At 41.4% G+C, this 26,911-nt stretch overlaps 1 protein-coding gene across 21 annotated transcripts in view; it reads right to left on the reverse strand.

The window, feature by feature from the left end:
• Positions 1 to 955: 955 nt before the first annotated feature.
• The window catches only part of LOC116243858 (uncharacterized), a 654,784-nt gene continuing 628,828 nt past the window's right edge, over positions 956 to 26,911 (reverse strand). For all 21 annotated transcript variants that reach the window (XR_016470628.1, XR_016470627.1, XR_016470625.1 and 18 more), the window contains 2 exons: positions 16,639 to 16,728; positions 956 to 1,242 (listed from right to left, as the gene is read on the reverse strand). The gene's annotated coding sequence lies outside the window, so the exon portion shown is untranslated. The remainder of the gene's footprint in view (positions 1,243 to 16,638; positions 16,729 to 26,911) is intronic.

Here is a 26,911-nt window from a genome sequence, read left to right on the forward strand (position 1 = left end):
AGTGGTAACAGGATGATAAAGTTTTGATAGGCCTGGTATTGGCTTTTATTTTTTTAAGGGGGAAACTTCTCTCTCACTAACAGAAAAAGCATTTTTAATGCCAACATCAATATAAAGCGCTGCTGGGACTTTTATATCATTTCAATATCAGGCTTGCATTCAAGGAGCAAAAATAAATGTAGTGTTCACAACCGTTGGATATTATAGCTGAATGGCTTTCAACAAGATCTTGCCATGTTTTTATTCACAAAGTATGATTTGGGGTTTGGGGATGGAAAAGGAGGGACTGGAGGGGAGGGGAAGCAGTTGTTAATGTATAGACATTAGCTGGAATGTTTGAGACCAGTCTTACTGGGGTCACACCATCATGCATAATACACCAGGGCATTTTGCAAATAGCAGAATTCCTTCTTTTTTTTGGCTTCCATTTTGCCTCTTCTGGCAGCATCAATAAATTTGTTTGATGCACTTTAAATGTTTAATTAAAACACGATGTTAGCACATTTACTGTAAGTGATAAAAAACACTTTGGAGGTGGTCTTAAAGCAATTGGTGACTCTGGAATTGCTAGACATGCACTAGTAAATCAGATACAAATTCCATAAATTGGAACGATTCTCTTTCAGTCCTGTGCCATTTCACAGATATTAAAGCTGCTTAATTTAATTCCTCCGTAATGTGGAATGTGTACAGCAGCTGATGTGACTTCTTCTGACTGATTGTTTAAGGTCAAATAAACTCAGGCCTACAGAGCACCGGATAGAAATTCCCTTTTATATTAATACTGTTTATAATTCAGTTCTCTTTCAATCCCTTAATCAGAAAAGAAATGTTTATTGTGTGATGTTGCTATAAAATAAGTAGGAATTGTAATAAGCATTTGAAAATGTTAAAAAAAAAAAAATACACTAAGTCACAGCTCCTGGTACCAACAGTCTCATCTATTTAAGGAGGTTTATTCAACTTACTTAAAAAAGAAAACTTGCTTTTAATGCAAAGCAGACACTTTTATATATGGAATATATTTTATAAAGTACAAAAGAGAAGTCAAAGCTACTGTAAACCATTCCTCAGAAAGTACCACCACTCTATCTGCCACCTGAAATCTATACCCAACTGAAGTCATTGGGAGTTTTTCTGCTTCTTCCCATTAGAAGGGCTCGTGTTTTTAGGAACTGCATAGGTAGCATCTTTAGCAATGTGCAAGGTATAGCATCTGCTGCTCCACTGCTGTTTTAATACCTGCATTCAAAACACAATAGTAATAAAAGCTTCAGAACAAATTATTACGATTGGCTTCTTTGCCTACGTTGGAGATCTTTACAGAATCAAATTAATACAGAATATAAATATCACAATTAGATTTCACTGAGATGAGCAAATAATGAATCTTTCTTCTTCAGCTAAGAAAGTAGATTTTCTTGAGAAATCTGAGTCAGCATTTCCTGCAAGATGAACCTTTTTCCCCTTCCCCCACCAATGTCAATAGCGAAGAAGTCAATGATTTCCAAGGATGTCACGGATAGCTTGCAATAGAAGAGGTAAAAGTTCACTCATTTTGATGTGTACATAACTTATTTCAGTCATCTTCAACAATATGTAACATGAAATTCTTAGCATGGAAAACTTGGCCACATGTCATGTTCTCTACCCATGAAAAAAACCAAGTAGGGGACATGATATTTCTCTAGAGACGTGACTGTGGAGAGCTCTGCAATGGGAGCCATTAGGTAGGCAGCTTCTTGATGTGAGGATTTCCAAGGATGGAGTGCTTCTGTTCTCCGCAGTGTCAAGCAGCATGCAGCCCTGACTCACAGCTGAGATTAATGCCACGCCGAGAGCAAAGCAACGGTGTACAACACAAACTGATGGTGGTGATGTCAGAGAAGTGTGCTGGTGAAAATGATACTGTCTTCTTCAGTTTGTTTTTAATTCGTATCTGCTCTCTTTCCTGATGAAACCACGGTTTTACCAACAGCATGAGGTAGAATGGATTTTTATCTCTCATGCATCAACAAAGTTATCAGCACGTTCTAATTATGCTGTGTTGTGAGAAGCAGCAAGAACACAGCTGGATTTTCCGATTCCAGCTCTGAGGTGTCTGCAAGGCAGACATTTGAGAAAATAACTAGATACTGAGGCTCATTAGACCATGTAGCACTTAAACTAGGGTTGAATTTGTCTTGTGAACTCTGTCCTGTGTGGTCAAATTCCAACTGCACGTCTGCCTGCCCTACTATTAATCACTTTTTGGATTAGGAAACAAAAATCACCTCTCCAACATTCTTAAGCAAATGTGCTTTTTTTTCTTTTCGTAAACAAACAAAGAAATCAAAACTATTTGTCTTCACTTGTTGACTTGTCCAAATTATCTCATCCCAAATCCAATGACAGTCCCAAATAGTAGCAGGAAAAATTCTCTTTAACAGCTGCACATCTTCTGAAGCTATTGTTTTCCTCACTGTTACATGGAGCTGGTGGCAGTCTTTAATGGTTAAAAAGAGGAATGAAGAGGCAAAGCCCCTGCACAACCTCACTCACCTTCACCTGACCTGTTTCAGATTCTCATAACTGCCTGAAAAACAGAGAAACCAATTGGGTCCATGCATAGGGGGGCCTTCGTTAATAAACTGTCAAAACCCTGTCGAGCATCAAAGTCATTTTCAGCAGAAATTAATAGTGTACTTTGGAGTTGTTTTCAGAAGAAATTAACTGGGTGCACTGGAGTAATTATGACACCATTTCTGAAAGGAAAATCCAGTTCTGCATTTAGCATGAAGAATACTCATAACCAAGGAGGAAAAAGCCCAAACAAAAACAAAATAGATTTTTGCCAGTTCAAGTTCAGCAACTGCGTTTCTCATAAAGAAAAAAACATTTGGTACCAGATACAGAGCTTTAAAGTACCCATATCAGGCAAATGTTACAAGGTGTTGTCAAAAGTCAAGAATATCATTCCTACTTACTGTGATTTTTGATAACCTACGGCATTAAGTTCTTCTTTACGTTTGTCAAAGGTCACAGTGCTCTATTAAGCATCCCTGTTTGTAGATAACTGAGCAGATCAGTCCTTAAGGTAAGCTCAAGGCCCACAACATTTTTTTTTTTCCTTTTTTTTTTTTTTTTTTCTCGTGGAAAACTACACTTTTAAACAGTTTTGATATTTCATCATATAGCTTGTGACAGGCCTATTTCACCATTCACTAACATGGGCTGCGGTGTCATCACAAAGTCCCTAACGCTGTGTCAGTGTGAATCTATGGAGAAGACATCAAGATGTCAACATATTCTGAGAGGGGAAAAGAGTGTCAGTGCAAGTCTACAGAGACATGGTGGTATGTGGAGAGGAAGCAAAACAAAATTGTATCCATGGTTGTGCAGCATTGCCAGACAAAGGCACGTTCCATGCAGAAGCTTTTTGAAGAAACGTGCAGCACTCCAGGGGGAGCAGCCAAGTAATTGTGGTATTTTCAAATTTTCAGCTTTATGTAACTCTTCCGTGCATTTTAGCATAGATCTATAGTGAGAAATCTCATAGATTGGAAAATGATACAGTAGTGTGCTAACGGGACAGATGAACATCTCCCTGGATAAGCCACGCTGTCCTCCTCAGGTCTCTCCCTTAACATCTTCTCTTGTAAGCAGAGGACCATATGTGCCATAGCATCAGTACACAAATAATGCAGTAGCTGATGCATGGTGCTACCTACAGATTTCATGGAGTCAGTTTTGAGCTCATCGAAGACAGATTGAAAGGTTCATTTATATTTAAGCAACTGGGCAAAGCCCTCAGGGATGCACAGCCCCACCAGTCTCTGCAAGCATTCGTCTTTCCTCACCCCTACAACGTTTCATCAAATATTTAGCCCTGCAACTCCTCTTCCCACATGCTGCCTCTCCTCCTGGCTGAGCTGAGCACCATATATGTTGTGAATGGAAGGGCTCCTTCTCCCACACACCCTGGGGAAGGGCATCTCACCCTTTCAGAACTGCAGTTCTAAGCCCAGGTTATGCTTCTTAGCCCAGACATCTGGGACACTACCACAACACAGATTAGCCTAAATTATTTTTTTGCATGATTAGAAGACACTGGAATGTAAAGGTATGCACATGTTAATGTGTGGTTGACCAAAGCCCTTTCCAATTCTCAGTGAGTTCCTCCATCAACACTTACACACCATGGCAAAACTGAGGTCAGTGAACACAGATACATCCTTGCTGTGAGCTGATAGGAGCCAAGTTTCCAGAAGTACTGCCAAATTTTAGGAATGGAAGCTTCTTTTCTTCAAGAGTTCTTGAAAGCCAACTGCCCGAATTAACTGAGGCACTCAATTCAGAAGACTCCAGAATCATAGAAGAATCATTAAGGTTGAAAAAAGACCTCTAAGATCATCTATTCCAACCATCCCCCTATCACCAATATTGCTAAAAACCATAGACTAAATGATGTCCCTAAGTATCATATCTAGATGTTTCTTGAATACCTCCGGGGATGATCAGGATCCAAAAGCACCCAGGTATCAGTGCACTTGTTAAAATAAGGCTCTCAGCTGAAAAATGGGACTCCGAAGGCCACATCACACTACTGGGTGTTGTTAAAATGAAAACGAAGACAGAACTCTAAGTCCTGCTGCATCCATTTATCAGTACAAAACAGCAAACAACCCAGGGTTTGGCACAGCAAAACAGTAAAAGATGCAACTGTCCTGACCTTGCTATGTTTTTCCCCCTTTTGCAGCGTGCTCCATCTTTCCAGTGGGGGACCTTCGCCATTCCCATAGGCAAGGTCAGTGCGTGCAGCCTGCTGGGCACGTCGCTGCAGCGTGCACCGAGCCACATCCACCGCGGGTGCAGCTCCACCAAGCCCTACAGCAGGGACTAATTTGGCCTTGTGTATTTTGAATAAATTGTTAACTCTTCTCGGCATGAAGAAGTGATTATTGAAAAGTTTGCCTCCACATACAAATGCAAATGACAGTCGAAGAACACGTGAATGTTAATCTTCCAAACCAAGTACGTAGACAAATGCTAGTCATTAGAAACATTTCCGTGCATTTATATTAGGCTGTCCTCTAAAAGACTTTTCAGACAAATATGTCATCAAGATATTCAAAACCATGTAATCTTATCCAAAGTTTCATCTATCAACAGTACAGTTTTCATCTCTCGCAGCTGTGTGTCAGAATGTGCAGGCAGATTAGCCAGCTGATAGCAGGGGGGGCAGGGAGAGAGGGGCTCTGTCCTCATCAAGAAATTCTGCTGGGGAGAAGAGACTCTTGCTGATGATTTTCTAAATATCTCCCCAAGAACCCTTTCCACGCACGGATGCAGGGGACCTTTGCAAAGATGTTCATTTTCTGACCGGAGCTGGTGCTTTAAGTCCTCCTCCCCCCATTTCCCCTTCTCTGCAGAGGAGTTCTCGTAATGAAAAACATCCTGAGCACAATTGTGTATCTGGTGGCTGGGGCAAAGCATCTCACTCCGCAGCAGATCAATTCACCAGATTTCTTGTGCCCTCATTGGCTTGGGGAGAGCGAGATAAAGCCCAAACCCAGAATATTTTGAACTCCAGCTGCACTTTTCACCTTCCTCAAAGGGCAAATCCCCACTCCGACCCCTTCTGCTAGAGCCAAAGGGATTAGTACTATTATTTATTTATTTAAGGGCACCTGACCACTTTCAGAAAGCAAATTCCGTAATTCTCTTGTTTCACGGAGGGAAATGAATGATAATGACATGTATGGGCTTCTGATAAAGATGCAAAGAGATAGGACTAAAACATACAGTAAAGCACAGTGAAATGATTCTCCACTATGAGGTTCAATATGCTGCCGTTGTTGTCTATGAGACAGTTTCCATGAATCCATGCATATGAATCTGTGCATAATCTCTGAGTGTATTCATTTTCATCCACATTCTTTAAAGCAAATTTTAGCATTACTGAGGAGCTCTATCTTGATGGCACTTGAAGACAATGTTTTCAAATTTGGGGAGAGTGGGAAAGATTTTCAAAACCCCAGAAGAGCTGTTAGGACTTAACACCATCAAAAATAGATTCTTGCTTTTCTGGGTATCTTTGAAATATCTTTTTGAAGCAAAGCCCTAAATCTTGGTGTTTAGCAGCGCTAAAAGAAGTGCCTCCATTTTCAGGGTGGCAGATCCAATTTGTGCTGACTGTGCACCTCTGAAAATCAGCTTGATTTTTGAGGTTACCTTCTTCTTTTGTGTTTGTGGCATGAAGATGCCTCCCCATGGGATGGACAGAAGCAAGGACAGTGCTTAGCCATTTGCCATTGGCTCTGATCTCAGCTTAAAATGGTATTTCAGCACAATTTTTTTATTTTTTATTTTTACTAGGAGAATCCTATGGTACAGACACCTTCCAGCATCTAAAGCAATCTAATGTCAGCTCAGCACCAGAGCGGGACTCACTGAACCTCTCATGGAAGGAGCACCAACAGCAAGAGGAGGCAGGGCTCTGTACCTCTCAGCATTCCTCTGAGCTTATCTGCTTCCCTAACTTTAATACCAAATCAATCTTTTTAATGGGAGCCCAGCACTTAACCTATTTCCGGACCTCTTCCCTCAGCTTTGGGAATGTACTTTGGAGAAATGACTGAAAACACTGGAGCAGAGTGAAGGAGCCTTTCAGAGCAGATATGGGGGAGTCCTGTGAAGTGGAGGCAGGAGTTAGATGTCTATTGACAGCCCTTAAATGCAAAAGCAAAATCTGTTCCACTCAAACAAGCCTGGCAAAGGAGCCCCAGTATGACATTCCTTACAGCTTCATTTAACAGACAAATTTTTAACTCAAAAGCAATTTTTAAAGCTTTTTCAACATTCACGTCTTTAGCTTCTTGCTTGGAAAAGCACCTTTGTCTCCTCCCAAGAGAATTGGGCAGCAGGATGGGAAGGGAAGGACACGTTATTTGATGAAAGAAGACACTGCTGAAGGCCTGGGGCTCTCTGCCTTCCCAGCAGAGCCTTGCTGCCGGCCTGCTGCCCAGGCACACGCCTGCCTGCCAGCCAAGGTCCACCGGGTCAAAATCTGCTTTACAGAAAGTGCCCTCAGCTATTGTTTACCTAGAGGAACCACTGCAGCCTATCAGGAAGTAATCTGCCTTTTTGAATGAGCTTGTGTGCCCAACTATTTATTTGCTAGTTAGATGTTAATGGCTCTACAGCAGCTGTTATGGTCTTCTGGGGACAGCATGCAACTTGTACGGCTGCACGGGACTCATGTACCAGGTGAGGTATTAATCTGGTTAGTTGAAAAACTACGGCCTGTCCACAAATCATTAATGCTGGCTACAGTAGGGCACACTTAACACATGTACTTCTGGGCCAATCAGTCACTCCTGTCCCACGTTACAGATATTTAGCCCAGAAAGTTCTGTACAAGTCCCTTTCCAGGCCCATTCTCTTGCTTTCTGGGCTGCCAGACCAGCAGAAACCAGCACGAGGCATGGGACCATGGGTGGAGGCTTTGGAGGTATGGCTGCAGTAGGAATGGAGGAGGAGAGCAGCCTGCCAAAACAAGCATGGGTGGTGTGGCTTCAAGAAATGGGAACCCAGCAGCAGGGAGCAAAGCTTGCTGGAGTGGTTTTCAAAGATGTTTTAGGAGACTGGCTTTGATTTTAACAGCCGGTTCTACCAATGGAGACCAAATTGCCTTTGGCACAGCTCTGTCCTTTTTCTTTGCCTACATGCTGCCATAAGCCACAAAGCACTCACCAAGACTCTAATGAGCTCAACTTCAAAAGAACAAAAGCCACAAATAGCATGATGTCCCACAGGAAGAGAGCAGGGACACAAAGAGAGGTAGCAGCAGTGATTTCCTCAGCAGTCGATCTACAAAAAGGGATAAGTGGGCAGCCAGGAGGTTACACTGCACTTCCACATCTTCTCTCAGTTCCCTGATCCTCTCCCCACCCTGTAAGGACTCTCTTATGGAAGCTTCAGGAATGGGTTGATGGTTGGACTGTATGATCTTAGTGGTCTTTCCAACCTTAATGATTCTATGATTCTAAGCAGAAGTTTGCCCAAGGGAACACAGAAACATGCTGTGGACCCAAAGCATCCATGCTGGGTATTTTGACTTTCACTGGGTACTGGGGACCAACTTCTGTTCTCACCAGAGCACATCAACAGAAGGGACATCAACAGCCGCAGAGAGAACTCACTGCTAAGGCTGGTATTTCCACTCTTCGTCTTGTCATCAAGCCTTATTTCTCAGAATGGTTGGAGTCAAGGATGTGGTCTTGGCCTTATCTTTGAATTTCCTGGCTTTTGTCACCAAGCATGTCACAAAGGTGATGTTATTAGCCCGCCTATGCTGATAATGACATGGAGATTTTGCTACTCAGAAGCTTATTAGAAAAAGCTGCTTACATCATGATGCAATCGCAGCATGTATTCCCTGCCCTGAATTTGCCCTTGGGGTGCTCAGATGGTTCCCCCAAAGCAGAAGCGATCACAAAGGCCATGACTGAAGGAAAGGACGTTTTCCCCCACATGCAGTTTCACTATGCTGCTAGAGTCCGTCTGGCACAGCATCTGCAATTTGCACATCGTAGGCATCACCAAAGCAGCTTTCCTCCTAACTCACAACAGCCATCATTGCACGGGGGTGGGTTTACCATTGGTTGGTTCCACTGTGCAACCCGGATTAAAACCAACAAAAAAAAGCCACCAAACCCTAGTCCTGCATGCAATCAGGAGCTGTGCATCCCACACAAGACATGCCAAGTTATACAGAGATAACAAAAGTTCAATAACTACTTCAGCAGATTGAGCTCTTGATTACTACAAACTATCTGCTTCAAAGAGCTGCCGCCTTGCCAGCAGAGATCCATCCAAGCCAGCAAGCCACCTCTGCACTGCGGGCTGGGAGCTCCAAGCACCTTTGGGAGCCTGTGGAGGTGCTTTAGTCCTGGTGAGGATGGCTGGAAGACGCGGTGAGCTCAACCTGCCTTCAGAAGGTTTTCCGGGCCAATAGAGGCACCTGAGGACGTGGGGGAAGCTGACACTGCCAGATGGCATGGACCAAGGAGAGGCTGAGATGAGGGCTGCGGGGGACGCGCACACTGATTTCTCCAAAGACTTATAACCGTGATGAAGGAAGAAATAGCTCTGCCACAAGAGAGTCTGATGAGAAAAGTCATTTGCTGCTGAAATGTAATTTGAAAAATGTATTTAATACCAATTAACAACACAAGGCAGTAATATCCACTTATCTAAACTGCTCGCGGATTACTTGCTTTTCACTTACTAACCTACCCAGTAATTTCCACAAAAAAAAAAGAAAATACAGGTCAAGCTTTTGCTACCAGATTTAGTTATTTTATCACTAGACAAAGATGAGCCAGAACGGTTATCAAGAAAAATAAGCTGGGGGGGGGCGGGGAGAGAGTGTGAGGGGGGAGGAGGAGAAAATTGGGAAATCTTAGACATTGTATTAAAACAACAGTTTTTAGGGTGTTTGATTTACTATTCAACTGTGCACAGCTGCTGCTATGAGAAATAGGAAGCATGCCAAGGGAAAGAGATGGGGGAAAAAAATTAAGGAGTGGGGGAAGGTTTGCAGAATCAACTGGTTAATGAGATATGAAAATTGTTATGAGTAAGCCACTGCTGAAAAGCACTTTGTTTGTTTGGACCAGCTTGCTGCTCACTCACTGACACGGCAATTCAGGTGCTCTCTCCAAAGGAATTAATCGGTGAATGTGAAATTTAGATGGCATGTGGGTTTTCATGCACCACTTTAGGTCCTCTGTGTTTCCCCTTCTTAATCTTGGAGCCATCTAAAACTTGCTGGGGCCTTGGCACGTGTTATTCCCTCTCGCCCTCAAGGAATGCTGCAGTGCTCTGCACAAAGGGGGACATTTTCAATGGGGAGGACAGTACAGGATATGTCCTACAGCCAAGCACTGGGGAAGCTCAGAGGACAAAGTGAGAGACAAGGGTTTGGACTCCACCACTTGCAATGCCATGGGCGATAACTCTCAGCACTTTGCCCTGCTTTTTAAGCCTCGTTATGCGGAAGGACTCAGGGCTTAAGTGTCCATGGAGTATCTGAGGTCATGAGTTTTTAAAAGATGAATCTCCCTCTGTAGTCCACAGGAATACCCCTAATTCTCTCCCTTGGAGCTTCCCACATCAGACTGCTTAGGTGGTTCCCTACTGACCGTGGCACCTGTAGGAATCCCAATCCTGGACACTGAGCTATTTTCAGATACTTGGCCCAGCAACCTAAGCACCAAACTCAGGATTATGCTTTCCACAAGGTAGTTAAGTAACCTAAATAAAAGAGCTGCCTTATTGTCTCAATCTCTTTTGAAATAAACTAAACCTGGTTTTGTGGTCCAATTGAAAAAAGCCTCTCTAGATCAATCTTAACTTGTTTTTAGTAATTCCTTGGGTTTCCCCCTGAGAAGCACTCCCATCGTGGCAGTGCTCCAAAAGTCCTCACTGCAGAATATGAGACTTGAGAAATCATTTCTTGGGCTCTTATCTCGCATACCTAATTGAGATGCCAGGCCACTACATTTAAACTATAACTTGCAGACTAATTAAAGGCAACAACTTAGTGCTTACCTAGGGATTCAAGGAGATCGCAAGATGACCTGCCTGTGTTGTAAAGGGAAGATTATACAGGCTGAACTAAACAATGTCTTCATTTTGCTGGTGATGCCTGATCTGAGGGTGTAATCCTCGCTTATCCCCACACATAAGCCTTTTTGTTATTTAGAGGCAAGTAACCTAGAGTTGCTGTGCAGACCTTTTCTCCTGGCTTTCGTGTCCTTCCCCCTAAACTGTTTCCAAGCAGCTAGCTGGTCAGTGGGAAAGCCTCACTTTTTTTTTTACTGGGGAAACCACACATGAAACAAAGTTTTGTGTGTGATTTACTTCCATTTAATTGCATATTCATATCTTCTAGATTCTAATCCCTGCCTGTCCAATTGCACAAAAATAGATGAGATCTTTCTGCAAAACTGCAGACCTGAAATGGCATTTAGAAGCTCAGGGGTCAGTTGGACAAGAGAAAGCAGGAGGGAATTCTCCTGTCTTCATGAAGATGGTGATGAAGCCTCAATTTCACATGGTGTGGAAGGAGGCAGGCAGGCACTGAGGAAGGAGGAGTTTGACAGTGTTATGGGGAGGCAAACATTTGACACTGACATGCTGGAATGCTGTAAAAATTTAATTAGATGAGTACATTAGTCATAGTTGTACTAAGGGGTTCATATACTACATGCAAAAAATGCATGCTCCAGTACAAAAGAAATATTTAAATCCTTCCTGTAAATACCATTTCCCTCATTACTGGGAAATGTGGTCTCTGTGGGACCATTGACCATGTCATTGTATTTACAGAAGTATGGTTAGAACGAGATTAACAGCATTTATGGGAAGGGTTTCATACACAGAGAAGGATGCCCATTATATAGGGAAGGTTGTGCTGAGTTGCAACCAAGTAGGCATAGGGTGTAGTTCTGTGGTGTTAAGCCATCTTGAATAGCCTACTGTTTGTGAAAACAAGGGTTATTGGTGCATTGAGATGTTCTTAAACATATCAAGGAGGCCTATTGCCATTCTGCCCCTAGAAACCATTGGGGAATGCTTTATGGCTGTCCAAAGGAAAGCTCGACTAACTTGCTTGCCTAGTCAGGGTAGTCAATGCATTTCCACAAACGAATCCTCATCAGGCCATTCCTTGGGACAAGGTTTATTCAAGAGTTCATGTGAATCCAGTGCAGACTGTCCCACAGTGAACAGCAGAGAAGAAAGATTGAGGGTTTTCATAGCTCCGAGTTTGGACCAGCAGGACATAATGCATTACAAATCTCAACAACTTATAATATTGATGGGTATTGTTTTCTGTGTTTTTAAGCTACAGCTGCAATGTTGTGGAGAAATATCTAGATTTCAACAGCCCTCATCCACTTTGTGGCAAACCAGGAAACCAATCTAGCCCAAAAATTTCCCACATCTCAATGTAAAGAACTGGGTTACTGTGGGGCTGCTCCAGAGTCTGCAGAAACCAAAGTCTTTGGAGAAAAGCTTTGAACATGGAGATCAAGGGGGTAAATTGGCTCCAAAACAGTGAATTGGTAAACTGCTAGAAAACATCCCTGCCTCACAAAACACATGTCTTTCCTTGGGTAATGATTCCTTCTCAGAAATCCCTGCAGATAAAGAGTTGGACCCTTTCCTTTATTTTTCTTTCCCTTCAACTTAAAAACATTGCCTTATTTTCCAAATGTAGTCATTTGGCAATGTTCATTTAGTAGTAGTAAATAAACAAATAATTGGCTGTGCTTTATTTTAAACAGCATTTCAGTTCTGATACCACGTGTGATATTCAAATGTAATTACAAGACTGAGATACCGGATAGGAAAAGGGTGAAAACAAAGGATGATTCAACTTAAATCAGCTAATTTTGTCTTAATCAGTGTTTAGATTGTTCTGATGAATTTGATATCAATTCTACAGAAAAGGAGAAGGCGGTGTTGGTGATCAGTTCATTTCCTAAATTCACTGAATTTGTAAAGAGGATGCTGTTGTTTGTCTGTAATCACCTGTAAGCACATAGACTAGGAAGACGTGTGAGTTTTGAGGAAGCTAACTGTGACTAAAAGCAGAGATGGGAATACCAGGTATGCAAGTCTTATGTTATTTACTGGCCACCAGCTCCCAACTTCTGTGCCATTTTTGGAACCCCTTCCAAACTAGATTTATCATAACTTTCAGAGACAGTGAATCAACAGAGAAGTCAAAAGAAAGAGGGCTCTGGGGAGAACTAGGACTAATCTAAGACTACATACATAAATTAATCAACGGCAGCCTGTTTTTGAGCACTAAAATGTGCATCAAAATTAACTTTCAGATGAGCAAATCACCACAGGTGTGCTCCCAAACATTAATGCACTATTCACACAAGTTGGAAAAGATGTGCCACACTGGAAAGAGAAAGAAAATGAAGCCTAAAACCACAGATCATATTAAGAAGATATCTTTCTTCTCCAACTCCCATACTGAAAAATCACAACTTCAAAAGACTCGTCATATATCACCATTTTTGTTGCTTATAATCAGTAGATCAGTCAGACCAACCGAACTGCTCTGTTGTAAAAGTTAAACAAATTACCACAGATTGACTGCAAGGCATATACATACATAATCTCTTTTTGAAATAGGGAAAAAAAAAACAAACAACCTTGCTCTAGAACATCTACTGCCACACTGCCTCAGAGCTGCTACAGTGAGAAGCTGTTTGGGACTGCAAGTGTGTTTTATTATGGGCAAAGATATCAGCTGATAACTGCATCTAATGCAACAATGATGTGAGCATCTCAAAAACACTGAAGGATTTCTGAAGGAACAATGTCAGTGGGTAATGGTCTCAAGCAGTTACAAGGACTTATTTAGGCACAGACTGCTACTCAGCAAATGACCAAGTGGGATTTAAATTTGATAGACAATGGAAAAATGAGTCAGCCAGGAAGAGCAAGACAAAGAATGAAATCAAACATTCTCTGGATGAAAATATGTAAAATTTCTATCCTAAAACGTACGATAGGTCACTTGTTCTGGATCGTGTTCCCATGCCACTAACACAGCTAGATGAAAGCAAGGTCCAGGCACACAGCTCAGCAGTTTACCTGTTTGCTAGTCACACTGATTTGATTTTTAGTTTGGTGGAACTAAGGCTCCCACTAACATACAATGCTGCAGATGTAAAATAAAAATTTTTGAAGGGTTTTAGTGACTTAAGAATTTAAGTTCCATTTGCAAGTGTCTGACAGGCGCTTTTGAAAACTGGATTCTTAATTAGTAAACCAGACAACCGGACTCTTAAGATCATTAAAACGATATTAGGTAAAAACTTCAAAGTCAATGGGATTTATACACCTTAGGCACATAAGCTCCTCTGAAATTTTTCCTTCATGTCAATCTGCATTCAAATAATTCTTCTTGTACTTGGCTGCAGTGTGTTTGTCATGACCACCAAGCATGATAAATCACATCTCAAAAATCCAGTAGTAATAGGAATTAAATGAATGTCTCCTTAAAACATTATATTTCCTAAAAGATAAAAGAAATTCTGCCTAAATTTTTTTTGGGGGGGAGGGTGGAAATAGCTTGCTAAAAAAAAATAAATAAATTAAAAAAAGATAATCAGAATGAAGCCGTTCCAGCTCATTTGAAGCATGCTCCCAAACGAGAGCTAGAAGACCAGAAAGCTGTGACTAGTAGAGAATAGGCAAAAGCAGATGTTGTGTCCAGAATCCTCATTGTGAAATTCAATAGCTGGTTTGGTTAGTCCTTTGAACTGGTCACTCGGGAAGGCAGTGCCAGCTTCTTTCATGGCAAGTTTGAGCAGTCCAATGTTTGAGTGTAGTATTCACCTCTTACTGGAATAAAGAGACTGTGTTTGTAAATAAGATGTCAAGTTGTGTTGTATTAGGGCCTTTTGCAACTGACAAAGATTCTCATTTTCCATAGAATAGAACCATTTGACTAAGAATAAATACTATCTGGCAGTATTTCTAGAGTCATGCTTCAAAGAGAAATTTGAAGCTGCTCTTGTATAACGTGCTGACATTAATCACCAAAAGCGAGATTCTCATAAACAAAATAATCCAAACCAGTAACATAAGCCCAGTTCTGGCTGAGCACTGATCAGAGCCAAACACACAAAACACTGGGTTACAGCAAGCAGAAAGCAGCCTGGTTCCATTGCCCAAGGAATTGTCCATGCCTTTGCATCTCAGAACAAGAACTCAGTGCTGCTAAAACCTCCCGACAGTGCAATCCATGAGCAAGAGCAAGTAGATACAAACTGCAAAAATAGCATCAAGGAAGCAGAGAAAGGTTTTAGTGCTTTAGTGCTGGAGCAGCAGAACAAATGGCTGAACAAATCCTGAGCAAGCTGATCAGTGTTATCACAGAATCATTAAGGTTGGAAAAGACCTCTGAGATCATGAAATCCAATCCCAACCCATCCCCACCACGACCACTGACCATGGTGTTCAGTGCCACATCTCCACAGTTCTTGAACACCTCCAGGGATGGTGACTCCCCCACCTGCCTGGGCAGCTGTGCCACTGCATCACCACTCCTGAGAATAATTGTCTCTTGTATCCAACCTGAACCTCTCCAGCACAACTTAAAGCCATTGCCTCTCATTCTATTGCTGTTACCCAGGAAGAGAGGTCAAACTACACCTTGCTACAACCTCCTTTCAAGGACCAAGTCAATCTTTGTCTCTGTTGAATGATGACAAGTCTCTGGGTCCTAAGGGAGACATCTTTCACCTTGCTGGAAAGTAAGGAAGCTGCTGCTGGGATCAGCTTTGGTACTTCTGATCCCAACCACAGTGGCACAATTGCCACGCTGATAGTCCCAAATGCAGTGAATAGACAGTGCTTCCTCCTATCCCTTCAATAAAGTGAATATTTACATCTCTCCCACCCCAGCTGATTGCTTGAAAGATGAGAGAGGGAGAGAGACATTGCCAACAAGAGTACATTTAATGCAGCTATTTTTGCCTATGAGGAAAGCTGGACTAGAGCAATGCAGGGTGGATTCCAGTCCTTGTACCAGCACATGGTGCCTGTGATACTTTAGCAGTGTCTGACCTGCTGGGACCCTGCAGCAGATGGAAGAACAAGGGGGACTATTTTGAAGCCCATTTAATAGCCCAGTCTGCAAACAATCTTCTCCTCTCTTGCTGCTGTTCTACCCTTGTCTTTCCTACTTGGCATGGTGCCTTTTCCCCCCCAAGCAGCAGCTGTGCACACTTGAATAGTAAATCAAACACCCTAAAAACTGTTGTTCCAAAATCTCTTCAGATCTTTCTCTCCTCTATTTCTGTTCTCATTTTCTTGCTAATGATTAAAGCAGTTGGCTTTTCCTTTTTTTTTTTTTCCCCCCCTCAAATCTGGTATGAAGTAATTTTGTGTTGCAAACAACTTGACGTATCACAATGTCTACAAGGAAAGGACTTGGGAGGTTCATCAAATTCTCTGATGACGCTAAAATGCTTTAGTTGTGTGTGGGGGGGAGAACACTGTAGGAAATACACAGTGGGGGGCTTCATAGTGCCTTTGGGAGCTGGAGGACCCAGATCATTCAATGAAAGGATGAGGAAGATGTTAACAGCCTGGATTCCCAGGTGATAAGCATCTATAAAAACACGCTTCAGTCAGTACTGATTTGCACTAACCAGGAATCTAAGCCTGTGTCCTAAACAGCATTTCTTTTTACAGTTTCAAGACTATTTCCAAAACAAAAATGCCTAGAGGATTAATATTAAAGAGAGGGCGATGAAGAAAGGACAATAAAATACCAGACAATTAGCACTATGCAATACATCATATGTTTTTTGTTGACCTCAATATCCATCATCCTGGGAAAAAAAAAAAAAAAGATGCATTTTTTTGTCCAGAAAGTTCAGATTTACAGAAGGTAACTTGCTGCTAGAAATGCCCAACTCCAGACCAAAATACCTGACAGCTTAACTGTTCCTTTGCTTGAAACTACTGCAAGAAACTCATGCTGGACATTTAAAAATATACAATTTGAGGAGAATAAAACAAAACAGAACTATCTATATATCATTTTAGCCCTACCTTTTTTATTTGCATGAGGCACTTAATCTATGGATATCTTCTCCTTGTAGTTCATACGTCTGTGAGAGTGTCGTGATGGGAGAGCTTTGGCTGTGAAAATACAATGAATGCTTTATTACAAAGAAAACCACAGTTTGAAAAGCAGGGAAAACTCTGATTCACCAGCATGACTCACACATGCAATGCAGAGCCTTCGATACCTTCAGCAAAGATGCAAAACCAGCAGCATGTAAGCACTTGCAGAGAGAACAGATTTTCCCTACATGAATGATCTTTTCAAAGGCCTTATCTTAATCTTTCTGAAAATCTCTCACTGGACTTAGGACTAGATTCCTAAAGGCAAGAGGAAAGTCAGTGGTAGACTCCATTTGTTTCTGTGGATATTACCATATCCACCAGACGAAAAAAAAAAAAAGCGACTCAACACCACTATCACGATAGCTGGAGATGGGAAGTCAGATTTCTGAAAAGGGCCAGGGAAGACCTGTTATGTTGACCAGCATCTGATCACAATCATCAAAGCTGAACTTTTCAGGAAATGAATGCTTGAGGGCCCCCACCTCAGGAGATAATACTGACAAGTTCTCAGTTTGACTTTGTGTTTTTGAAATCATTACAATTTTTTTCTGAAGGTTTTCAAATGTCTTAAAAAAGAAAAAGAAAACAACAAGACTGGAAGGTGTAAGCTTGGTTGAAGGTAAAAACTCAGTTGACTGCAGCATAAAGGATTTCAGAGCAATTTCATGCTCAGAGATGAAAGGATTTTGTTCCAGTACTCCAGGTCTCAAGACCAGTGGTCCTGATTATAATAATGAAGTATAATGCTGGGAGAACGTGACAAAGAGTCAGGCTCACAGCATCACCTTGCAGCCCAGCAACGAGAGGAAAGAAACCAGTTCTGGGTGTAACTTCAATTCATTCTTTCTGCTGGTGCTACAAGAAGCAAAGTGCAAGAATATCCACAGGCCTTAATGGTGAAACATCATCTGCAGGTGAAATTAAACACGTTTCTTCAACCTTCCTGAGTGCCATACCCAGGGCACTCATTTTTCTAGTAAAAATAAAGTTTCTTCTTAATGCAGTTAACATATTCCAATCTTGAAAGAACAAAGCTATTTCCTCAATTGTTTCCAACTTGTTCCTTGTTTCAGGATGAGACAGTTTAACTACAGATTGAAAAGTCTTAGTCTCCTTCACCCCATCTCAGTTTAGCACACAAAGATTCTACATTCACCATTTTCTGTTTCTGTGGCTGGGTTGATGCCACTCTCTTCCCTGAGCCTCTTAGAAGCCATTCCTTCTGTCATATACGTGTGCTGCATGCATTCAGCTCTACTGTTTGGGAGCTGCATCTCTTTATGGGGTCTTTTCTTTACTGGTTTTGGACTAAATTGTGTTTTTACATGCCTCTCATCCACATAAAAGAGTCATGAATTGGCTGAAACCTTGGGTTTATAGCTTATGCCGTGGGAGTATTAGGCCAGGGCTTATGCTACATACAGTAGCTTGATGTTCCTCAGCAGAAGAGGCAGATATAAGATTAAATCAACTCAGATCCTGTACACTCATCTCCCAACCATGCAGTGCTCATATGAAAGGTCGTCTCACCCCCATAAACTCTCATGTTTATGTTCTGAAACTAGCAAACTCTTTGGTTTTCAGTGCTGCCTTTCCTCTCTGGACTTGCTTAACTCTGCAGCCAGCCGTAGTCATTAATGAGAAGTATTCCTTACCACTTCCACACTATCAGCTAACTCGGCTTTGGACTTCAGTATATTACACATCACTTCTGGGTAAAAGCCAGAAATGGCCCTCTACATTCCATAATATTAGGTTGGATCTACAGAGTTCCAAAAGGCGGACTTGGTACATATTTATCTTGCTTAGAAAGAACAGCAAATAGATTAGTGGCTGTATATGAATGTGTATTAATGTTCATTAGTACTTGAGCAAAAGCCCTACGCCTAGAATTAGTAGGAAACACTGAAAAATTGGTCTTTAGTACTGTCTGCAAAGAGAGATTATTTTCCTCTTCATAACAGATTAAGCATTTGCAGAGTATAGGAGACCACCCCTCAGTCCTTTGATGTCATTACTCTGATCCAGCACCCAAGGCATGCAAAACAGAAGTTTTCCTCCAATAGGAAGATCAGCATTTTTTAGTATTTCATACAACGATTCCTCTCCCACATCTCCGTATAATAAACAAATAAAATATAATAGCAGGGATCTTACTCAGATAGGCTTCTGCATTAACACTACAGAAATACTTGCACATGGACAAGACTGTGTTCTGCCACACTGAGCTAGACTGCATCTCTAAGACACACTCCAATAGAGAAGAGGGACATCTTCTATCCCAGAACTGCATATGCACAATTCCTGCCTGTTACCAATCACAAATACTCACGCTGCCCTCTTCCTACATGGACTGAATTATGCTGGGATGCTACAACAGCTGCTCTTGGCCTTTCCCTACTCACAAGTTTGTGTCTGAGCCCAACCCCGCAGTGACCCACAAGCATCTGGCTGCTCCTCTGCCTTTCCCTGGGCTCACATTGCACACCATGACCCAGCTCAGGTACACATGTTTCTGGGTATGGCTTCAGGGGAGTTACGAACATGAGTCTGCACAGAGAGAGGAGAGAATACACAAAGAGAAAGCGCGAAAAGCAACGACAAACCTTTGGAATAAATTGCAAATAGAGGTGCGCAATTTGTGGTTAGAGAGACGGAGTGCTTGTTATTACTCAGTATCACTCATCTCCTTCCTCCAAACGTACATACGAAAGCCAGGAACAAATAATGTTTTTATAAACAGGGAGGAGGTTTTATTTTCTAAATTGGGTTATGTTAAAAAATAATCTAGGATGACTGAGTGAGATTGTACCTATGCAGAGAAATTACTATACAGCCAAGTGAATCATTAATCCAAATATAATGTATAACTTTACGGCAAACAAAAGCCAGACGTATTGAGAGTGAATTGTTTACATATTAAAATATACGTATAATTGTAACCTTCTGTTAACACATTCTTGAAGAAAAGAAACACTAGTTCTAGGTTTTAAAATGCCATCTTAACTATGCTCAGTGAAGATCTCTGTATGTAATAAGAGCGGTATATACAGGAGGGATTCTTGAAGGGGGAAAAAACCCAAAAAACTAGATCCTATGAAAGTGTTTAGCAAGAGTGGCTCCATCTTCATTTGTCTGTATTAAAAGAATTCATTGTCATCTCTAAAGACAAACTTCGGGGGCGGGAGGGGGGCTAGAAAACGTGCTTTATTGAAAGCAAGACATGATTTAATCTGATCTCACCAGAATTTCATTCTAGCTCTAGGAAGGTTGCCCTGGTGACATCACGCTTTGCATCATGTCCTCAGCCCACAGGCATCTATTGTGAGCTCTAGAAGAGACTTGGCATTAACTAGAAATGGAGGAATGCACACATTCTGAAGTACCGGTCAGGGAGAGCAAAGGCATCTTCCATTCCTGCTACTAAGAGAAGTCTAGTGCCTTGGCTGGGATTTACACCGGTTGTTTCCATCACCACAGAAAGAAACAGCCCGGCATTTGCACCAAGTTCTTTTCCAAGTTCTAGGGATAGTACTTGACAGAGCAGAGTCACTGTTGGGTCTTCCACCAGTTAACCAATTCAACCACCAGAAAGAAACCACCCCGAGTTAATATAGGAAGCAAACAAAGCAAGTTTCTAGCTCCCTTTCCATTAAGAAATGGATTAGAAAAGCATTTTCATCACCCATTCAGCCAGAGGGAAATAAGAACGGAGAAAGAAATCCTTGAATTATATATGCTGATTTATCTAGTAGGCTGGTTTCCCCCCCTACAAGCCCGTGGTAATAAACACCATGGCTCTGTTCCACCACAAATCCCCTAAATAGACTTTTATGAATATTTTTGTTCTCTGTATGATCACATAAGTTTGGCAATACAGCCAAAACACAACTGCTTTCCCTGTCCCATAAAGATTCCCTATTTCCCTCAAAGTAAAACCACTTCTCCTGAAAAACAGCCTCCCCATATGCAATCTCCTTTGCTCCTCCTGAGCTGGAGCCCTGTTGAAGCCTGTTGGGTGGCAGCTGGGCTCTTGCCCTGATCCCTAGCTTTCCACATTGTTCTTCCAAAACCAGGAGCCCACTTACAGGCGTAGGAGAAGATACGAGGATGCATCCAGATAGATCAAGTTGGCTTCACACACTCATGCCTGGTGCAGTGCATGCAGTACATGTTTGTTATCTAACCTCTGTGAGCTTTGGAATGTCTCCTATGACATCTTTGGGGATATGAGAGATCTGGAAGCCAGGGAATACAGTAGTCCAGAAGAGAAGGAGACAAGGAGATGCTGCTCAGAAACAAAACTCTAGCACAAACCCCAGTGAATCTGCAAGATCTGCCAGGCAAATGACAGAAGCCACTGTCAACACAATAATTGTGTACATCACACGTATTCACATTTCATTGCAATTTCCATGTAATCATATTTCATATTTTCCATCCCACTGAATAAATAGGTTGGAATGAAGATCCCTCAGTCTATGTTTCCCAAGACAGGAGAACCATTTCTAACTCCCCCTTTCCTACAGCCAAATGCAGGAAAGCTCCTCTGCCAAATACTCAGGGCAAGGGAGAGACCCACCCGTCATCTCAACGAAGACAATGAGAAAGTGAAGATTGACTTGCTTGTTATCAGAAGGTTGCCAGCTGCTGCGTGCACACATTGGGAGGATAATTTCAGAGGAGCTTTGTTGCAAGTGCCCTTCTTTTCCAATCAGTAGGCATCATCTCCACCGAATAAGAAGCTAACACAAACACTAGTATTCGAGTCATTATAGTGACATGTAATACTACAATTTTCTGGGCTATTGATTAGTGCTATTCTGGCATTGTAACCCAAAACACTGGAGGAAGTCAAGTGAAGAATGAGACGAGGAGGACTTAGCATGCTGGTGAGCTGGTTAAAATACCTTTGCTGAAAAACTGGCTTCGTCAAAATCACAACTTCCGGCCAAAAGGTACAAATTTTGAGACAAAGGTTTTACAGGTAGTTTGGGGATTTTTGTCTGGGTCTCCAACCTGTCAAATTAGCTCTCTAGTCACCAAGCTATCCATTATGCTCTCCCAGGTTATACTTTATTTTATTTTAGTGCAGTTTCATTCTGAGCTGCATCACAACCAAATTTTTGAAATAGCTAAAAAAATTAGTGCTTCTCTGTCCCTGACCCCTCCTTAGTGTTCAGACAGAGGGAAATAACTCTATCATAAACTCGATGGGGAGCTTATTGATAACATAAAATGGTACACCATGCTTTTCAAGACATTTGTTATTACAGTCAGGAGAGAGGATGTGAGTCAGAAGGTTCTTTCTCAGTTTCATTTGCTTTATTTATTCACTTGTTTTACTGAAACCTAAGTAGCTGTTAGAGGTAGAAGTCCTAAGATGGATGTGTTCTTTGACACACAACTTAATTTCCAAAACAAACAATTTCAACTACTTTTCTGAGTGTCATCCTTCCTGAGAACATCTGATGCATATGCAGAAAACAAAAAGTCAGCTGCAGAAGAGCTCTGGCATTGGACTGCTCTTCAGGGAGGTTCACCCTTCTTACCACCACTTCATTTCCTCCAGCACTCGTCTCTATCTCTGAATTAATTTTACTTCACTCCAAGCGAGCAGATGATGACAAAACAATAGTCTGCCATCATCTATACCAGAACTCTGGAAAAAAAAAAAAAAAGTATGCATAGTGAATAGATCTCCATTAACATCAGATGGAGAAGGAACCCTTCAGCAAAACCTTTCACACAGGTGATGACTAGAGGTGATGGACAGTGTGAGCATCTTCCAAGACGGTAGCAATGTTTTAGATAACTCATGATGCTTTCCAGTTTGGGGACTTCTTATCTGCAACACATCATTTCTGGTAGACTAAGAACAAGCTGAGGAAGTGTTCTCCACACCCATTGTGGCACTTGAGATACCTGTGCACTCAATTTATATTCCTCAAAATAGCCAAACCAGTCCATTTGTACACATGGAATGGACATGTGAACATGTAATTTTTCCCTGTGTCTGACAGAGCCTGAGTTAAAAAACAAAAAACAAAAAACCCCACATACTAATGAAAGATTTAAGCCAACTTAACCATGCATACAAGTGTCAATTACCCTCTAATTTCCATAATCTCCTCCTCACAACTCTGCAACCTCCCCCCCTGCACTTCTTCCTTTAAAATGGGAAAGTGAACTTTTTAAAAGAACAGTAGATGAAAATCATTATCGGTAGTGAGCTATGGCATAGAGCTTTGTGCCAACACATGCTGAATAACACTGATTGAAATATATGCTCAAGAAACCAAGCCCTTGTATTTTGAGTCACTTTTCCTTTTGGATTCAAAAATCTTTGCGTAAAATCCCTTACTCGCTCTGTTTCCACACATTTGAGGACTGGGCTTTTGGCTCTGAAGACCCATATCAACCTTCTGATCATTGGCAAGAAAAGAGGCAAGGTTCAGGAATGCCATAGTATCCTTAGTTTCCTTCTCTAAGGGCACTTTGAGAATATAAATGGCCATTCGGCTGTTTGGGAAGAAGAGGCTCAAGCCCCTCTAGAAAAACAAACAAACAAACAGTTGAAGATTTTCTCTTTCTTGTCTTTATTTGGCCATGGTGAAGCAGCCACGTCCACACTGTCTACAGGGGAACAGTTCAGCATGAGCCAGCATGGGAAACAAGAAGGGAGAGAGCTAAAGACCTGAACTGGAATTATGGCATAAATATGGACTCATGTGTACATGGGACACACTGCGATCCTTCAGATGTCCCTGCAGACTCACCGTTTCTCTCTGCCAAATCTGAGCCTTTCTTGCATAACATAAAGCTTTCCCAGCAGAGGTGGCCTGGGCAGCATCTTCTTTTTTCATTGCCAACAACTATTTCTGAGAAAGGCCAGAACAGAGCGTGCCAGAGTTTGGAATTAGATACAAATTAATTGCATGTAATTATTCAAAAGCATCAAGTATCTTTTCAGGATTTCATACTTATTGTTATTGTAATTATGTCCAATTTGCAAATACAATCATTGTAAATTAGTCTATTGATAACTTGAGCCTTCTCATTGTGTGCTATCACCTCACCAGATTTCTTGTGGTCTCCTGAAATGAGTTCTTTTTAATCATGATGAAGACACAACTAGAGCTGAAAATTGACCGTGCTTCTCACAATGGCTGTCTTCTATTCAGAAGAGGCAAACTCGTAAGTTATTAGCCTATGATTAAATTAGAATGTCACTGCAACATCTAAGAAGTCAAAGTCATAAAAACTTGATTTTTGTCTTTCACTGGAAACTTGCGAAGAAAAAAAACCACTAACAGTCAGTTGCCATTATTCAATGCAAAAATCTTAGCTGTGTTACCTTTTTGATTTGATGACTTTTTTTTTTTTTTTTTTTTTAAATCCATTTAGGTTTCTCTCATCATTTCATGTAAGCCAGGACCATCCAAACTGCAGGGATGTCTTGGGAAGGTTAGTACAACGATGCTTAAAAGCCCTTCAAAAGCCAGTTTTTATGTAAAATGTGTAAGACTGGTTAAACATTTTCCTTCTTAAGCTGCCCACAAGCTATAAGTAAGTATTAATATGCACAAATGGAGACAGATCTGAAGAAAATTATGTTTTCACACACATAAGATTATAAACATAGCTACTGGCATTCAACTGTAGTCAGTGGTGCTCAATGCTGGTATGTTTGGCCTCAGATATTCCCTAGGCATGCTCTTTCTGACAATCTAGTACATTGTTTGGCCAGTAAACCTTACAGAAGAAGAAAAGGTATGGCAGCTAGAAGGGGGAATACTGAGCAGCATGGAGTGATGCAAAAGAAATAAGTTATGAAGAGGAGAAACAGGGAAGGGAAAAAATCACTGAAAGGATCTTGCTCTTAGATAAGTGGGTGGGTGAGATAACCCTTCCAGATATTCTCCAGCTTTATGATTCTGTTATTCCTTTCACCAGTCTGAGGTCTGAGCATATTTAAATGGCCCAGGGTATGCTGGTGCTTAATTAAAACTTCAGAGTACCACGCAAGTAAACCTGTAGAGACTTTTCCAGGGTCACTGCGCTTACATCCAGAAAGGTGCTGACACAAGCACACATAAACACACATGATGTTGTAAGAGGTGCACTCATCATTTATTTATGAAGTTTATAATCTGACACTTAAAAAAAAAAAAAAAAAAAAATCCTAACAGGCTCTAGCATTCCACAGTTGTCGAAATGTCACCTCTCAGATACAGATATTGATTTACAGTTTGAGACCAAGCGCATTGTATTCTGTGCTAACAAGCCAGTACAACTCTATTCAACGTTTCTGAGAGAAGGAGAGGACTAAACCATCGATGGTGTCAGAAATCATTGAGTTTTGTGGGTGTATTTTAACAGCAATCTCTGAACTGGGCAGCCTGTAGACATGAGTATGGTCTGCCTGGGCAACTGGACCTAGTGTCATAGTGAGGGTTAATGAGAAGACAGTGTCAAGTTTTCATTTAGAGTTTGTAGGATTGCAGACAGTAATCCTGAAGGAAATAGGGCAGAACCACAAAAAACAAGGGCTAGATGAATCCTGGTCACTTGGTTGCTTCTCTGACATATGAGGAAACAGTTTTAATCTCATTTCTTTTATAGCTTTTATTGAGATTTCAGAGCACTTAATTCAGAAATCGACAGACAGTTCCTCCAAGCAAATCTTTGTTGAAAATCACCTGAATGATATAGCTCAGAACCCATATTGTCCAACATAGCAAAATATGTCCTGAGGAACATATCAGCTGACACACAGAACGAAGTCAACACTGGTGGTGGACAACTGTTAGAACAACGTGATAATTAAATAGAGCACAAGGGCCAAATCAACAAACGAAACAACCCAAACAACCAAAACATTAGCATGGATGTAATTTCCACATCAGAAGGCCAACATATCAATTGCAGCCAAGCCAATAGCAGAATTCATGCAGATGCTATGAGGACCAGTGGAAAATTCAAGACTTGAGTGCAAACTTCCAAAACCGGGATCCCATTAAAAGCATTTTATATTTTTTTCCATTACATATTCAGTTATAATTTATTTATACTGCAACAGGTTCCAGACAGGACTACAGTTGCTGCAACACCTTAATCAAATTTGCAATTCTAGAATCTGTCTCTATCACTAATTACTGCATGCAACATACAAGGCACACAACAATTTCACAGTCCTTAATCTCACATCCTTCAGCTACAGTATCAAGTAAGAGACAGACTCCCCTTTCCAAGGGCCCTGGCTATGGTCTGCAACCTGCAGTTATTCTCACTACTGTTTTCCAGGACATTTAGGCCTGGGTAACTGCCTTAGAAGTAGCTGTACACTGAATTATTATTGCCCACAACTTTAGCACCAGGTACTTACTTCTGTGGTGTGTTTGTTGATAGAAGAGCAAAGCACATTATGAAGAACAAGTCGATTCCTCGTAACCAGGATGCATTCAGTAGCTATCTTGAAGTATTCTTCTAGGCCTCTAACTTGGCTGTGTACTTCATTTAAAAACAACAGACTCTTCAGATACCCTAGTCCAAAATTTCTCCTACTCGTTCAAAAAATTACTGCCTGCTATCCAGATGTTGTTTTATCATGAGGTAAGCCAGAAAATCTGCTGGAATCTTCCTATTGCATTTCCAATACAAAGCATTCTAATGATGTTAGCCTTGCAAATAGTGTACTGAAGAACTTCCACTCAGGCTTTATTTTTTCAAAGGAGCTTTTTAACATCTTGTTTTCCCATGCCACCCTTTATTTATTTATTTACTGTGGTGCTTTGTGGGTGGTGGGTGCTCAATTGCACCAGTGGAGAGCTGTGCAATCAAACTTGCAACGAGACAGTAGTCTCTGATTGTCATCAGCTGCAGCTTATTATTCTCTCAAGGATTCCTTGTGCCAATCGATGATAAACAATGCGTAATCACTTGCAATTGATTGCGAATCAGATTGCATAGACTGGCATGTGGAGTCCTTGACAAAATAACGAGCGATGCCTTTTGCCCATTGCCGGGTCTGTGAGGCCCACATGTCATTATCTGAGAGCTCCTCTTCTCTCTCTGACTGTGGTGTTAAGCAGCTTGTGCAGGATGTACCAGGTCAAGGTTGTGCTTATATTTGGCATGCGACGTTTTGGTCATTCGTTTCATGTTGGTCCTGTCTCTCTCCAGATGTCCTCAA

The sequence above is a fragment of the Phasianus colchicus genome, chromosome 13 (genome assembly GCF_987193195.1).
Source record: "Phasianus colchicus chromosome 13, bPhaCol1.hap1.1, whole genome shotgun sequence".
Classification (NCBI taxonomy): domain Eukaryota; kingdom Metazoa; phylum Chordata; class Aves; order Galliformes; family Phasianidae; genus Phasianus; species Phasianus colchicus.